General features: G+C 35.4%; 1 pseudogene; it reads right to left on the reverse strand.

Moving 5' to 3' along the window:
* LOC114088087 (cleavage and polyadenylation specificity factor subunit 5-like) overlaps positions 1-13,637 on the reverse strand; it is a 135,109-nt pseudogene that overhangs the window by 11,811 nt on the left and 109,661 nt on the right.

Here is a 13,637-nt window from a genome sequence, read left to right on the forward strand (position 1 = left end):
CCAGGCACACTATTGCGCATAGGGGATTATCTCTGTTGCTGCAGAATCCCAAGATGGAGGTGATCAGGGGAGTCCCAAGTTGGTAAATGGGGGTCCACATGGGAGCAGCATCTGGAGTTACTGCACATGAGTGGCTGCTGGGTGTCCTGCATGGGAGTGGGATTTCTGTTCAGGTGGATGGCCGAAAGTTCTGCACCGGTATTGATGCCTATGGTCTCCCTGGGCACCTGGTAGTCCTGCTTGGGAGAGTAGTTGGGAGACCTATTTTGATGCTGAGGCATGGGGCCCTGCACACAGAGAAACAGTATTGTCACTACTTGAATCCCAGGTCACAGAGTGACACAGAATGTTGCCTCTCTCTGGCCTGCCATCTTGGATCTTCTATGGATCCATCTTAATGAACTATTCCTTTGCATAGCCAGTTGTCCAATCTAGAATCCTCAGCATCAACCTTTATGTCCCCTCTCCTTCATCTGACAACTGTTATCACCATTTCTTAATAACATTAGTTACTAAGTATACGTATAACATAACCACATTTTTCTACCCCAGTGGGTCCATCTCATATACATTACAACCGAAACCTCATAAGTGTCTTTCTTCTGTTATCTGTTGCTCCCTTTTTTTTTAAGTTGGAGAAAGAATATTATTTCTCATTTGTTTTGCATATTGCAGAAGTAATTAAATACATTATATATTATATATAATTATACTATTACACTATCTCCATGCTTAAAACCTTTAAGTTGCTTTCCAACTTCTTTTTTCATAAAGTATGAAATCATTGACATAAATACTTCGAGCAACCCACTCATTGGCCATTCCCCCTTTCCTCTACTCATTGTACCTCTAATTAAATGGTCAACTCCATACATTTCCACTTCACTGTCAGTTTAGTATGGTTAGCAGCTATTTTTTTATTATTATTCACAGTATAATTCCCAGCACTGAGTATAGTTCTTGGCACAATGTAAGTGCTAGATAAATAAGCTTTAAGTGAATTAAAAAGATTACATTTACAAAATAATAGAAGACTTCCAAAGACTTTATTCGTGTATTCATCCAATTTAATTCTAGAGACAATATACTGAAGAAAGCACAATTTCCAACCACATCCTGACCCTGTTAAAACCAGCCACATTAAAAAAATGGAGATGAACAGTATTTTTTAGCTTGAGTCCAAGACTTCAGCTAAAGTGAAAAGAAGAAGAGCAAATGCACTCCAAGGGGGAAAGTGGGACTGAAGCAGAAGCTATGTGTTCACTCACAGGACTCTCTTGATGGGAGATAGCCTATAATGGATCCATTTGTCCTGTGAGACTCAGAAACATAAAAAGGATCAGAAACACTGGGTTACAGGGAGATTGATTTATTATCCATAAAGACCTTTCTATCAGCTTAAGATAGAGAAGAAAAACAAACTGAGAACATGGTAAGTAAAAATCCCTTTTCCTTCAACCCCACTTTTTCAAAATAGCATGATCTTCACAAGAATATGAAATCAATCACTACTTGGATGCTAAAGCCCATCCCAGGAGGTGCCTTTCCTTGGTCCTTATTATGACTACCAATAATTTCTCCTGGTCCTCCCTTTGTGTGGTATACTATAACCATCTCATATATACCTTCACTTTTTCATAGCATAGATTAAATCCTACAGGATAGATTATTTCAAGCAACTAGCAAGTTATAACAATTCAGAAGATGTTTCTACCTAACACTAATTAAGTCACTATATAAGCACTACTTGCCAAACAAAACTTGTTATTCAAAGCATGTTTTTAAATGAAATGATGAATGATGAGGCCAAACAAAACCAAGCCAAAAAAGTAATAATAATAATAAAACACTTCCTCCTCCACAGGCAAGCTGAGGACAAAACATTAAGTAAAGCTTTCTTCTTTAGACCCAGAAATCGATCCAATCTTATAAATCAGAATTTTGCAAATACTATTGGGAGATGAGTTTGGAAGCAGATTGTAAAATTCTACTTTTTTATGTTAAAAGTACCATATTTTCACTAAAAATACTATAATGCATTTTTTATTATAAAACTAAAAAAGACCTACACATAAAAATTTAAAAGATAAAACTTCTGGGAGAAAACATAAAAGATAATCTTTACGACCTTTGGGTAGGCAAAGACTTCCTAGAACTCAACTTTAAAACGCAACTTAGCACTATCCCTAAAAGAAAATGAAAAAGTGGAGCTCGTCAAAAATAAAATGTGCAAGCAGGCACAGCGAGGCACTTCTGTAGTTCCAGCTACTCTGGAAGCTGAGGAAGGAAGATCACTTGCCCAGGAGTTCAAATCTGGACAATGCATGGAGACTCCTTCTCAAAAATAAATAATAAAATACAATGTTCAACAATTTCAGTTCTTGCTAACAAAATAAAAAGCAATCCAAATGCAAGGAGAAAATGTTTGCAATACATACACAGCTGAAAAAAAATAAGAGCTCCAATAGCTGAGAAATAAAAAATAAGCAACTGAATATTTTTAAAATGGGAAATTTGAACAGATAATTCACAAAAGAAGAAAAGTCTATAAATAAACATGTGAAAGATGGCCATCCATTAGTAGAGAAATAAAAACCGAACTCTAAAGAGTTCGGGTAGAGTTCGGGTTCAATAAACTTTGAAAGTTCAATAAACTTTCAAATATTAAAAATGGTATAAAACAAAACAATGAAGATGTACTATATTTTCATTTCCTCCAAGAGAAAGCCACATTTTAAAATAGTCTGTTATAACTTACTTCAGAATATTTTGTATATGAGATATATATATATATATTTGAGAGATATATATATTTATATATATATATATACACATACACACATATGTATACCAGACATATGTATAGTTTTATTTTATAAAAATTGGACAAGCTAGGCCTAACATACTTTTCTACTTGTTTTAACTAATGTTTTCTGATGCTCTATGTCACTTCCTACAGTATTCTAGTGAGTACAATAAAACTGTATCCTAATGAATATCATGCTTATAATTTTGTAATTTATCTTATAAGTGCACCGTAATTTATTTTACCAATGTTCATACTTGGAAAAAAATTCAAAGTCCACTTTCAGATATTTAAAGTTGACAAATGAAAGAAAATAAGTGAGTTACTCTTTTATTACAAAGATATCTCTATTCACTGCTTTTGTAAGAATGCATTTTGTAATTTACCCAGCGTCAAAATAAATATATGTCAGCCATGTCTACTCTCACAACTAATGAAAAAGGATAATAGTAGAAACATTGCATGATTAAGTATGAAGTTCTTAAGAGCACATTTAGAACAGATAGGAAAAGTGCAGCTCAGACTCATCAAGAGGTATCCGAAGTTGTATTATTGTGGCTGGCAGATCCAGCATGAATTCCTGGCTTTCTGATCTTCCTGCGGTGGTTTACACAAGTTTTCCTTTGTGTAATGCACAATCTTGGCTTCATTAACATTATGCATGAACACCTGAGATCACCAATCTTACCTGCATTTGAATTATTCAGAAAAAAAAGCAACACCATGTGATGAAGGCATGGAGGAGACGTGGTGTTTGTCTTTCAGGGATGTTTCTTTATGCTCCACAATTTAACATCCTGCAACAGCATGAGGCATCTAATGATTTTTTAAAACAGCTTTCTGCTGACAGCATAAACAGAAACAAGTTTATTTTGAATGAGCAGCTGCTGTTTTTTCATCAAGGAATGTCGCTAGCTGAAATAATGCAGCAGGCTGGCACTGCCGTGAAAGGATAAACATCTACGGGGTTTGTGGACTGGCAAACATGGGACCATTTTGCTTCTGCTGCAATTACCAATAAACCAAACAGCCCATCTCCAATTTTATGAGAATGAAAAGTTAAGCCAGTCTGCAAAAGAGTTGCAGAAATAGCTGCACAGACTGTCTTATTTTAATGAATGGATCAACTGCAGATGCCACATTATTTTGTCCATATATGTGGAATTTATATATATTTTTTCAGGTTTTCTTTCAATTGATCTTTTGTTTTTTTAAATGTGTTCACTTCACTTTAAAAGACATCTCATTTATTACAAGTAAATGTTAAGGCAACAGAGATTCATTGAGGGAAAATTCCCTTTTTGCTCTTTGTAAATATTAATAAATAGCTCCTTTTGCTCAGTAAAACTCAGAGTGTCGTAAATTTAAGCTGAAAGAAAGATAAAGTACTTGAGAAAGAGCTTTGGTCAGCAAATGGTTTTAAGAAAGTTATGGGTTAACAGAACATTGGAATGAGAGATTTCTCTCTTTTGGAGTCTTTCATATCTTTTTTATCATCCCTCATTTATTTCAGTGCTTCAAGGAAAGGTGAGATGATCTCTGGTCTGAAGTCTCGAATTCATCCTCTCATTTGTATGCACCTGCAGATCAACAATTATGTGACACCATCGTTTTGACCAACTTCAAACATACCATTCAAGTTAAGTATAATAACTACTCATACATTCTATTAGGAAATAAAGGGTGGTTTTTGTTATTGTCGTTTGTTGTTTACATTTGTAACTCCCTGAAGAGTTGTAAAAATCATAGAGTCCATGTCTAATATTTATGCAACTTCCTTTATGTGAACATGTTACATAATCATGGAACAGTTGTCAAAAATAAAAAAAAGTTATATTAGAGTTGATAACTTTTAAAAACTGCAATTAATTAAGCATGCTGCTAACTGACAAACACACAATACAAACACAAGAAGATAAAAGAGAAAAGAACAAATCTGTAGGGACTTCTGAGAGGAGAGAGATGATTTCCAACCAAGATTACGTGTTCATGGTTCAGTGGGATTTCCACTAGGACCTAAAGGATGGTTGGTATCTGGATAGGGAACAAGGGAACCAGAATAAGACCTTCGAAGTTTATATAAAAGGAGTAAGATATAAAGCAAATATTTAAGTGTAAAGGGAATGGTGGAAATCTTTATCCTATTAAAATTTAGAAACACACTTTGTTTCACCGAGCTTTCAATGTAATAATTTTAACTGTTATATCATTAGAGAAACTAAAAATTTTATAAATCACATCAAAATTAATCATTTTTTAAAAGTCTGCAAACTTTGATCCCATCATCAGCTATTGAATGTGCCATTAAATTAGATAGTGAACTCTTTCTTGGCCCAAGCCCAGGTAATTATAATTGTGCTCTCACACACTCTCACCTTTGCATAGTTAGCATATCAGCAGGTGAATAGGTCATATCCTTAGGGTATCAATTAATCAAATTGCAGAAACTTCACCATTTTCTTTAGCACTTTAAGCACATTTAATACTGATCTCCTTGAGTACCATGGAAATTCACTGAAAATGTTAACTATAGTAAGCAATCAATTATTCATGTGCTGGGTTATTAATATCATTTAGAACTTATATAACACAGATGTTTTTAAAATAGGAAAAGTCTGGTTAAGAAGGGATTGGCCTGACACAGAGGCAACAAGTTGCTGGAATAATTACCAGGTTTCTTGGGTTAAGAGGCAATAGCCTGTTGATTAGGGCAATTGTTGACACTGGCTGTCTTACAAGAATGAATTGATGCCTATTTTGAATTTTTGTTTGTATCAAAGGCACCACATAAGTTCTCACTCCAGATATTTTATTTTATTCTCAAAATGAGCGAACATTTCTCCTCATGTTCAAATACCAGTCATTGAAAGTAGCTTGAACAGAAGGATGCAAACAACATTTTTTCCTTATTCAAACCCAGCAACATTCCAGACCTTGAGTAATCCCTATTGGGGGAACACGATCTGGAACTCTATGCTTTTTTGTTTGCCATTGGCTTCTATTTTGTAAAGGTAATGCCTACATCTGTCAATTAAAAATTCTATCAATTGTGCATGATCCACTCACCTTGCAACCATGTGAGGCTTTAAATGCACGTCCCTCCTCAGGAATACTCCCTGTCCCTACATGCTTTTGTAGCCCTTGTGTCCCACACCAGTACTGGCCCTCTTGAGTGGTATTCTATTGTTTGTTCCCATGCCATATGTTGCCTCATCTTCCCAACTAGAATGAGAGATCCTTGAAGACAAGGGATAAATTTATTATTCTTTCTATGATAAACTTTTCCAAAAATCTTGAAGGATGGTCCTTCAACATATCTCACTTATGATCAATGAGAGTCACTCTGAATATGAACCACTGCAGAACACTTGTATCAGCTGCATCACCAATTCATTTTTATTAAAGCAATTATTAAGGGCTCATTAATTGCAAAGTGCTATACTGGGTATACAAAGGTGTTCATGGGCAGATTGTTTCTCAGAGGTTACTGTTTAAGAGGAGAAATAGCTTATGTAATAAATAACTATAATCCAAGAGGAGAAGTTGTATGTGCTTAAGAGAGACGCAATTAAAAGTTCTTTGTGTGTTAGAGGTGCATTTAGGTTGAACATTGGAAGAGAGGAGGATTTCAGACTGAGAAGGGTTAAAGGAAATAAGTTCAGGAAACTGCACAGGTCCCATAGGGGATAGCATAAACTGACAGAAGAAAATAAGTTATTTTAATTAATTTTTAAAGTAGAGTCTATTCCAAATAGTGAAGGATATTAAATGTAAGAAGCAGGCCTTTAGGTTTTATTCGGAAAGCAATATTCTTTTTTTTTTTTTATTTGGGAAAGTCTTAAACATGTGCTTTTGAATGATTACTCTGCTATCAGAATCTAAGATAGGAATAAGAAAGAAGGGTCTGGAAATCTAAGGTGTTACTTGGTTTGACCGATAGTTTCAAGAGCGAGCAGTGGAAATAGAAAGGAGAAGATGCACAAGAAATACTATGAAAGTGGAATTGACAGAACATGTTGTACACATCAGACAGAGCTCTGCCTTCCCTAGGGACCAAAGTTTGAGATGAAAGCTATATTGAGACTTTGTGATGAAGAATAGTATGCAGAGCCCTAGGGAACCAAAAACTATGAAGAATGCATTTACCAATATCTCTCATACAAGTTTTATAAAAACAAAAATGATGTGCTAAAGAGGAGGCAAAAAGTGGATTGAAATAAGTATTCTAGGATAGATAAGGAGGTGAATGTGCCAAAACAAATTTAAAAGAATCAGAAATTTACAGCATAAAAGAAATTTTCCACAGGCTGAGGGAAGGTTAAAGGCATAACAACTTGGTTGTCAGTTTTTTCAATTTAATTACACATTGGATATATTGGAAAGGCATTCATTTGGGTAAGGAAACTATGTTACTAAATATCTGCCAAAGACTAACACAAGTCTATGGACCAAGAGTATGCACTCAATTTTCCCATGAACCAAATTAGTGTTTTACTAAGATTTACATCATCTCTTATGCTATTTCCATCTATTTCTTCTCATTGTGTGTTGCACTCATATAGTTATAATTTTAAAGAAGATCTGCAAAGTTAATCATAATATATATGATTATGGTATCATAGTATACTATTCACAAATTTAGAAGGATTAATATTTTGTATAGGGTAAAATGAAGAAGAGGAGAATGTGAATATTAAGACCAAGATATCAACTTGCAAAGCACAAGAATAGGGACTGAAAAGAAAAAGTCAAAGTAGGAACCAATAATAAAATTGAAAAAGACTATTCATAAATTAAATAAAATGTTTACTTTGTAAGCTAGGACATTTACTAACTTGTATTGACCAAGGTAGTAGCATTGATATGCAAAACTAAATTTCTGTTTTGTACATAACATGTCTTTCCCTGTGCTATATTTAGTGATATAGTTAAGCATGCACTTGAGGAAGCTACTCCTTAAGCAAATATGACACAGTTGGTGATGTAGCTATAGGCACATAACTAGAGAAGGCAAGATAGAAATACACATTCAGCCATTTAACTCATCAATTCCAAGACAATATGAAAGAAAATACAGATATAGATATTAACATAGATGATGTATAGATACCAACAGGGATATACGTAAGGTCCCAAGGATCATGATGCAGATGGTGCTACTAATAGGCATTCAGGCTGATCAGTGGGTACTAGGTTACAGTATTATAGGAGTAAGAGGCTCTTGGTACTGTCAGAAGGGTGACCATAAATAACAACAATGGACTGTACATTTCATAAAGCTAGAAGAAGCCAATGGTACATGCCTCTGATCCCAACAACTTGGGAGGCTGGGGCAGAAGAAAGGAATTTCAAGGCTAGCCTCAGCAAATTAGCGAGATCCTGTCTCAAAAAATAAAACAAAAAAAGGCTGTGGATGTATCTCTGAGGTAGAACAGCCCTGGGTTCAATCCCTAGAACCAAAACATAATAGCAACAACAACAAAAAGCTAGAATAAAGGATTTTAAAAGTTTCAACCATAAAGAAATAATAAGTGTTTGAAGGGATAGATTTGTTTAATCTGGTTAAAACATTAGATAATGTTTACATGTATCAAATCATCACAAGGCACTAAATTAAAATGAATAATTTTTGTGTTTTCATATATCAGTTAAAATTAATTTAAAATTTAAAAATAATAATTCAGACTACTGCCCAGACCATATGCCTGAGCCAATACAAATATAGTCTTTGATCATTTTTTTTTTAAATCTCTTGATCTCAGTGTTGCTTTGAAGATTATAAGAAATAAAAATCTTCATATTGTCAGTCAATAATGTTTGAAAAAGACAAAAGCAGATTTAGCAGGTAGCATTAATAAATATTGACTGTGTTCTAAGTTTTGCAGAACAAAAGCATCATTAATTTTCTTTACTTCTCATTGGCTTATGTCTCTGCCTCCAATAAATCTAGGGAGAGACTTTTCAAGAACCAGTTTAGTACCCACCTTCTTTTGAGAGGAAAAACTCATTCCTCCCAGGAGTCCTTAACATAGAAGTCAGCAAATGTTTTGTGCATTTCTTTGCACAAAATGATACTTCTGTTGCATTAGGGGAAAATGTGAAATACTCATAATATAAATTCATTTTATTCCAAAATCAAGTAATAACATCTTGATTCAAGATGCTTATTATAATTCTTTGATAATTAGATGCCCCCTTGATTGTGACTATAAAATAGAGTATCTTACTATGTCTTAAGCACTCGGAACAGAAACAAACACAACTCATCATGAAATTATGTATGCACAGTAACAAAGTAGGATAGTGGGGGAAATAATTTACCTTCTTTAATTATTTACTTTTAATTATTTATGATATCAGGTTAAAATTACATAATGGGTTTCAGAATCATGTTTAATGAATTTATCTTATCTATTCTCAAAGGGCTGTCTTTTATTCTCACACCATTCATAAAACAATGTACTTCACAGGGTATGAAGTATAGTGCAGATAGGATGAAATGAAAAAAGTAATCCCAGCACAAGCCTTCTCAGAACACCTACAATAAAATTAGCCTGGAGCTGGGCATTGTGACATATGCCTGTAATACCAGCAGCTCAGGAGGTTGAAGTAGGAGGATTACAAGTTCAAGGTCAGCCTCAGCAACTTAGTAAGGCCCTAAGCAACTTAGTGAGACCCTGTCTCAAAAAAAAAAAAATAGGGTTGAGAATGTGAGTCAGTGGATAAGCACATCTGGGTTCAATCCCTAGTTAATGGCCCCTTCCAAAATTAGACTGGAAAGACCAAGGCAATCACAAAAATAATTTTAAATGTTCTTTTTAATCAAAAATTTTAAATTTGGTCAAATAAGTTCCAAAACTTATGGGCTCCTAAAAATTGAATCTAAATGGCCTGAAAGGCAAGCCTGTGTAAATTTTTAATAGATGAAAGGAGGTAGAAAATGCCTTACACCCGGATATTTGCAGGCATCTGGGAAGCCTTATTTGTGGTGCAGTTCCTGAGCTCCTTCACCTACCCAAGACTATTTTCTGAGTGCACAGTCATTGCAGAAAACAGATGGGAGAGGTACTCACTTTTGTATAGCAACATAATTATATTAAAATAAAGCATAGTGATATTGTCAGGAGAGAGGGAAATGCATAATGTACTTGTTTAAATTTTCTAATTGCTTTTTTGCAAAGCCAAGAAGACACAGGTGGGCATGTAGGCGTATGTGTGTATTCAGAATCTTTCTTCACATCTGCAGCATCAAAGAAATGTTATCTTCAAATATTCCATTGACATCTTTAGCACTACTATCAACACCAAACATTGATCTCTTAAAAGTTTTATTGAGGTGTAATTGAAATAGAAAATTCTGGACATATTTAGTGTATACATTTTGATGAATTTGGGCATATGCATTTTTTCATGATAGCATCACCACAATAAAGATAGTAAACATATTCTTCTCCTCCAAAAATATCCTTTTGGTTCTTTTGTGTTTTGTTTGCCGTAAGAACACTTAACACAAGATCTATTATGTCAACATGTTTAATGTGTACGACATGTATTGTTAACTCTATAGACACTATACCGTACAACAGAGTGCTATAACTTATTCATTTGTATAACTAAACCAAGCTTTCAAAACAATAGGGGAAGAATATTATAATAGCAATCCATATGGCCCCTTAATCTTGCTCCTTAATTTCATGATAATGGCCAACTTCTATTGGCGACTCAATTCTATGGGTGTAACGAGCACACAGATGTTTTTGTCAACATGAAAAACTCAGAGCGGGTTTTGCTTGTCTTCCATCTGTGTTTCAAATGTGATATACAGGCCTGTGGAATTATGGGAAATTCACTAACCATACAAATAGAGAATATTGCTGTTAATTTTCTCTAGAGTTTCTGCTAAAATAATTCAAAGCCCTCCAGCTAATTACCTTGATAACAATAACTTGCAAAGGAGAAAAGTCAGACGGGAGCTTGAAAGCAAGCTTGTACGAAGAGGGAGGCAAAGGCTTTGCTGAACTAGGATCACTAAAGGTAAAATTGCTGAGGAAGAAAGAAGTATGCAAATTGGCTAAATTTTTCAAGACAGAGTCATTTTCCTTTCTTTTCTCCTCATGCTGAGAACATTTCTTTTTCAAATATCATGGTCACTAGAGGTTGAAGAGACACTAAAAAGCACATTTCAGCACAATTATATGTCAAATCCTGCTAGACAGAATATGTGCTGGTCTTCAGGGGTATTGATATCTTTGAAATAAAATGGTGTGTTAACAAACAGTCCATATTGGTGATACAAGTTAATTGCATCATTATGTTGTGATAAGACAAGGCAATTAGCACATCTCACTGTGTTCAGAGATCTCAGGATGGGTATCCAATTAACTCAGGTCACCAGGCTCCTTGCTTAGGATGAGGTTTTTCAGTCTTCTCCCAAGATGACTTCACACAGTTACCTATCTTTCTGAAGTGCAAGAAAACTTTTTTAAAAAGTACAGCAATTTTGAAAAGGTTAAGGGAAAAGTGCTGTATCAACTTGATTCAGAAAGTGCTATTCTGATAAATCCTTTCCAATGTGAAGCAGAGTGGCTAAAACACGCAAAATTCTATCATGTTGTTTTTCCATAAATATTTCATTCACTAATTACATCAAATTTGAGGACATTAGTGTTGGTTATGGTCTCAAAAAAGTCAGAAGGCATGGAAATCATATTTGATAAAGGCATATTTAAAACTGAGAGGATTACTGGAACATTGTAAGCATAGAGAAAGCCTACCGTGTAATTTTAGAAAATATGAAATACCTTTAAAAACTTGGCAAGGAAATAGGTTTAGACATAAAAAGAAATGTGTGATGTCATGGAAGGATTCTTCTTTAATTCATTTGTTATCCTGAATAAAAAAGCAGCACTGGGCAGAAATGTCAAGATAATCAACATTTAGTGGTATGATCCCTCCAGACAGAAACTGGTTCCCCTTTTGCAATTATATAGCATCTATATACAATTTTTCCAAACATTTGTCACACTGCAACATGGTTGTTTCTAAAGCTCTTCCACAATAATTTAAATGTCCAAATTTACCTTTTTTATCTTCATCATCAACCATACAATTGGTTTTCAATAAATATTTGTTGAGTAAACAAGGGGAAATTTATGAATAGTAATGTAACAAATTCAGTTATTTATCATGCCATCCACATAATGGCCATTTGTAGTTCTTTCAATTGATGCCATCCTCAGGTTTATATAAAGGGAAAATACATAGAATGGCATCATGCTATATCTTACATGAATGGAATGCTCACACTCATCCTAATGGAATGTTGCCAGTTGGAAAAGCCATGAAGTGGAACTGAACACAGTCAGTGGAGTTGGTACAGATGCTTGGAGAAACTCCAAGCTGAAAGACTGCACACAACTTCCAAATATAAACCAAGGTAATTCATTGCATTGGCATTCTCCACATGGGAAATATGGAGCCAGATAACATTTTGTAAATCTATGTCAGCATAATGCCTGCACTTTTAAGCTCTGTAATTTTCTGGCCACTGGCATTTAGAGACATGCCTCTCAGTCTTTAACCTAGGCAGAGAAGGCCCTGGTCCCCCAAAAGGCTTCCATGTTGAGTAAGAGCCCAGAAACACTTTATCACTGGGGAAAAGCATAGTGATGCTAAAGCTGAACACAAGCTGGTTTGGGATCTACTAAACAAATCACAAGTCCAATATGGAGCTTGAAATAAAGCAAGGGTTTGACTCAGAGTTCGAAGGACTTGATTCTAAACCTTGGGTTTATTAATTTATTTTTCCTCTCTAAAGACAGGATTGGTTCCAGGGACAAGGTTGATCTGAACCTGACAATGGAAGCTGAATGGCTCTACTTTTTAAGATGCATGCCAAGGAAAGGAACTAGATAGGGCTTGACAAAGTCTGCCACTTTTCTTTCCCCTCCAGCCTATTCAATCCTTCATTATGTGACGCTCTAATCATGGCTTTAAGAAGGAATAGAAACAGGAGGCAACAAGCATGGCTATAGTTCATTGGCCCATATTACATTCTGTTGACCAGCCTGACCCCAGATCTGTTATTCATTCCTATTTGGACTTAACTTACTTTGGACTACCCTTTGGATTTTCTGACCCTAGACCCTTAACTGTTCAAATCTTGGACTCAGGATACATTTTATCTTTGCTTTGGAAACCTGATCGCTTAGCTCAGGGGTTAGATATATGGATGTTTGGACTCAGATTCAGTTTTGAGTTATCCTCTTGGCTTGACAAAACCCACATCCCTGTAGCAATTGGCAAGAGCTTCTCTGCTTTTCACTGCCCCACTCCAGGAAAAGAGATAGTATGCCTCCCTCATTCTTCTTACTAAGTGTGCCTGGTTATTCAACTGCAGGATGGATGACCAGGCGCTGATTAGAGTGTACTTTAGCCCACACTCTAAGCTCATAGCACACAGCGAAAACAACACACAGAGTGCCCATGCTGCCTATCTGTAGTTCTCCCACAACATGAGCCTCATCACCCAAATCATAAAAAGTATTTGCTCAGGGTGCTGAAGCAAGGGAGATAAACCCCAGCAACAGCATATCTTCTATTTCTGCCTTTGGAAAGATATATTCTGTCCACCCAGATGGTAGTACAACAAGCCCCTGAGCATCCCCATGGGAACACAGGACTAGGTACTTTTAAGTATGGTGCTGCCACTTGCACACAAGTGACAAACCAACATTCATATACACTATACGACCAGTAAGGAAGCCCTGTCCTGGAAGAGAAGATGTAACAACAATCCAGGTAGGGGCCTGCAGCAATGAAATACTGACGG

The sequence above is a fragment of the Marmota flaviventris genome, chromosome 2, assembly GCF_047511675.1.
Source record: "Marmota flaviventris isolate mMarFla1 chromosome 2, mMarFla1.hap1, whole genome shotgun sequence".
Lineage (NCBI taxonomy): Eukaryota > Metazoa > Chordata > Mammalia > Rodentia > Sciuridae > Marmota > Marmota flaviventris.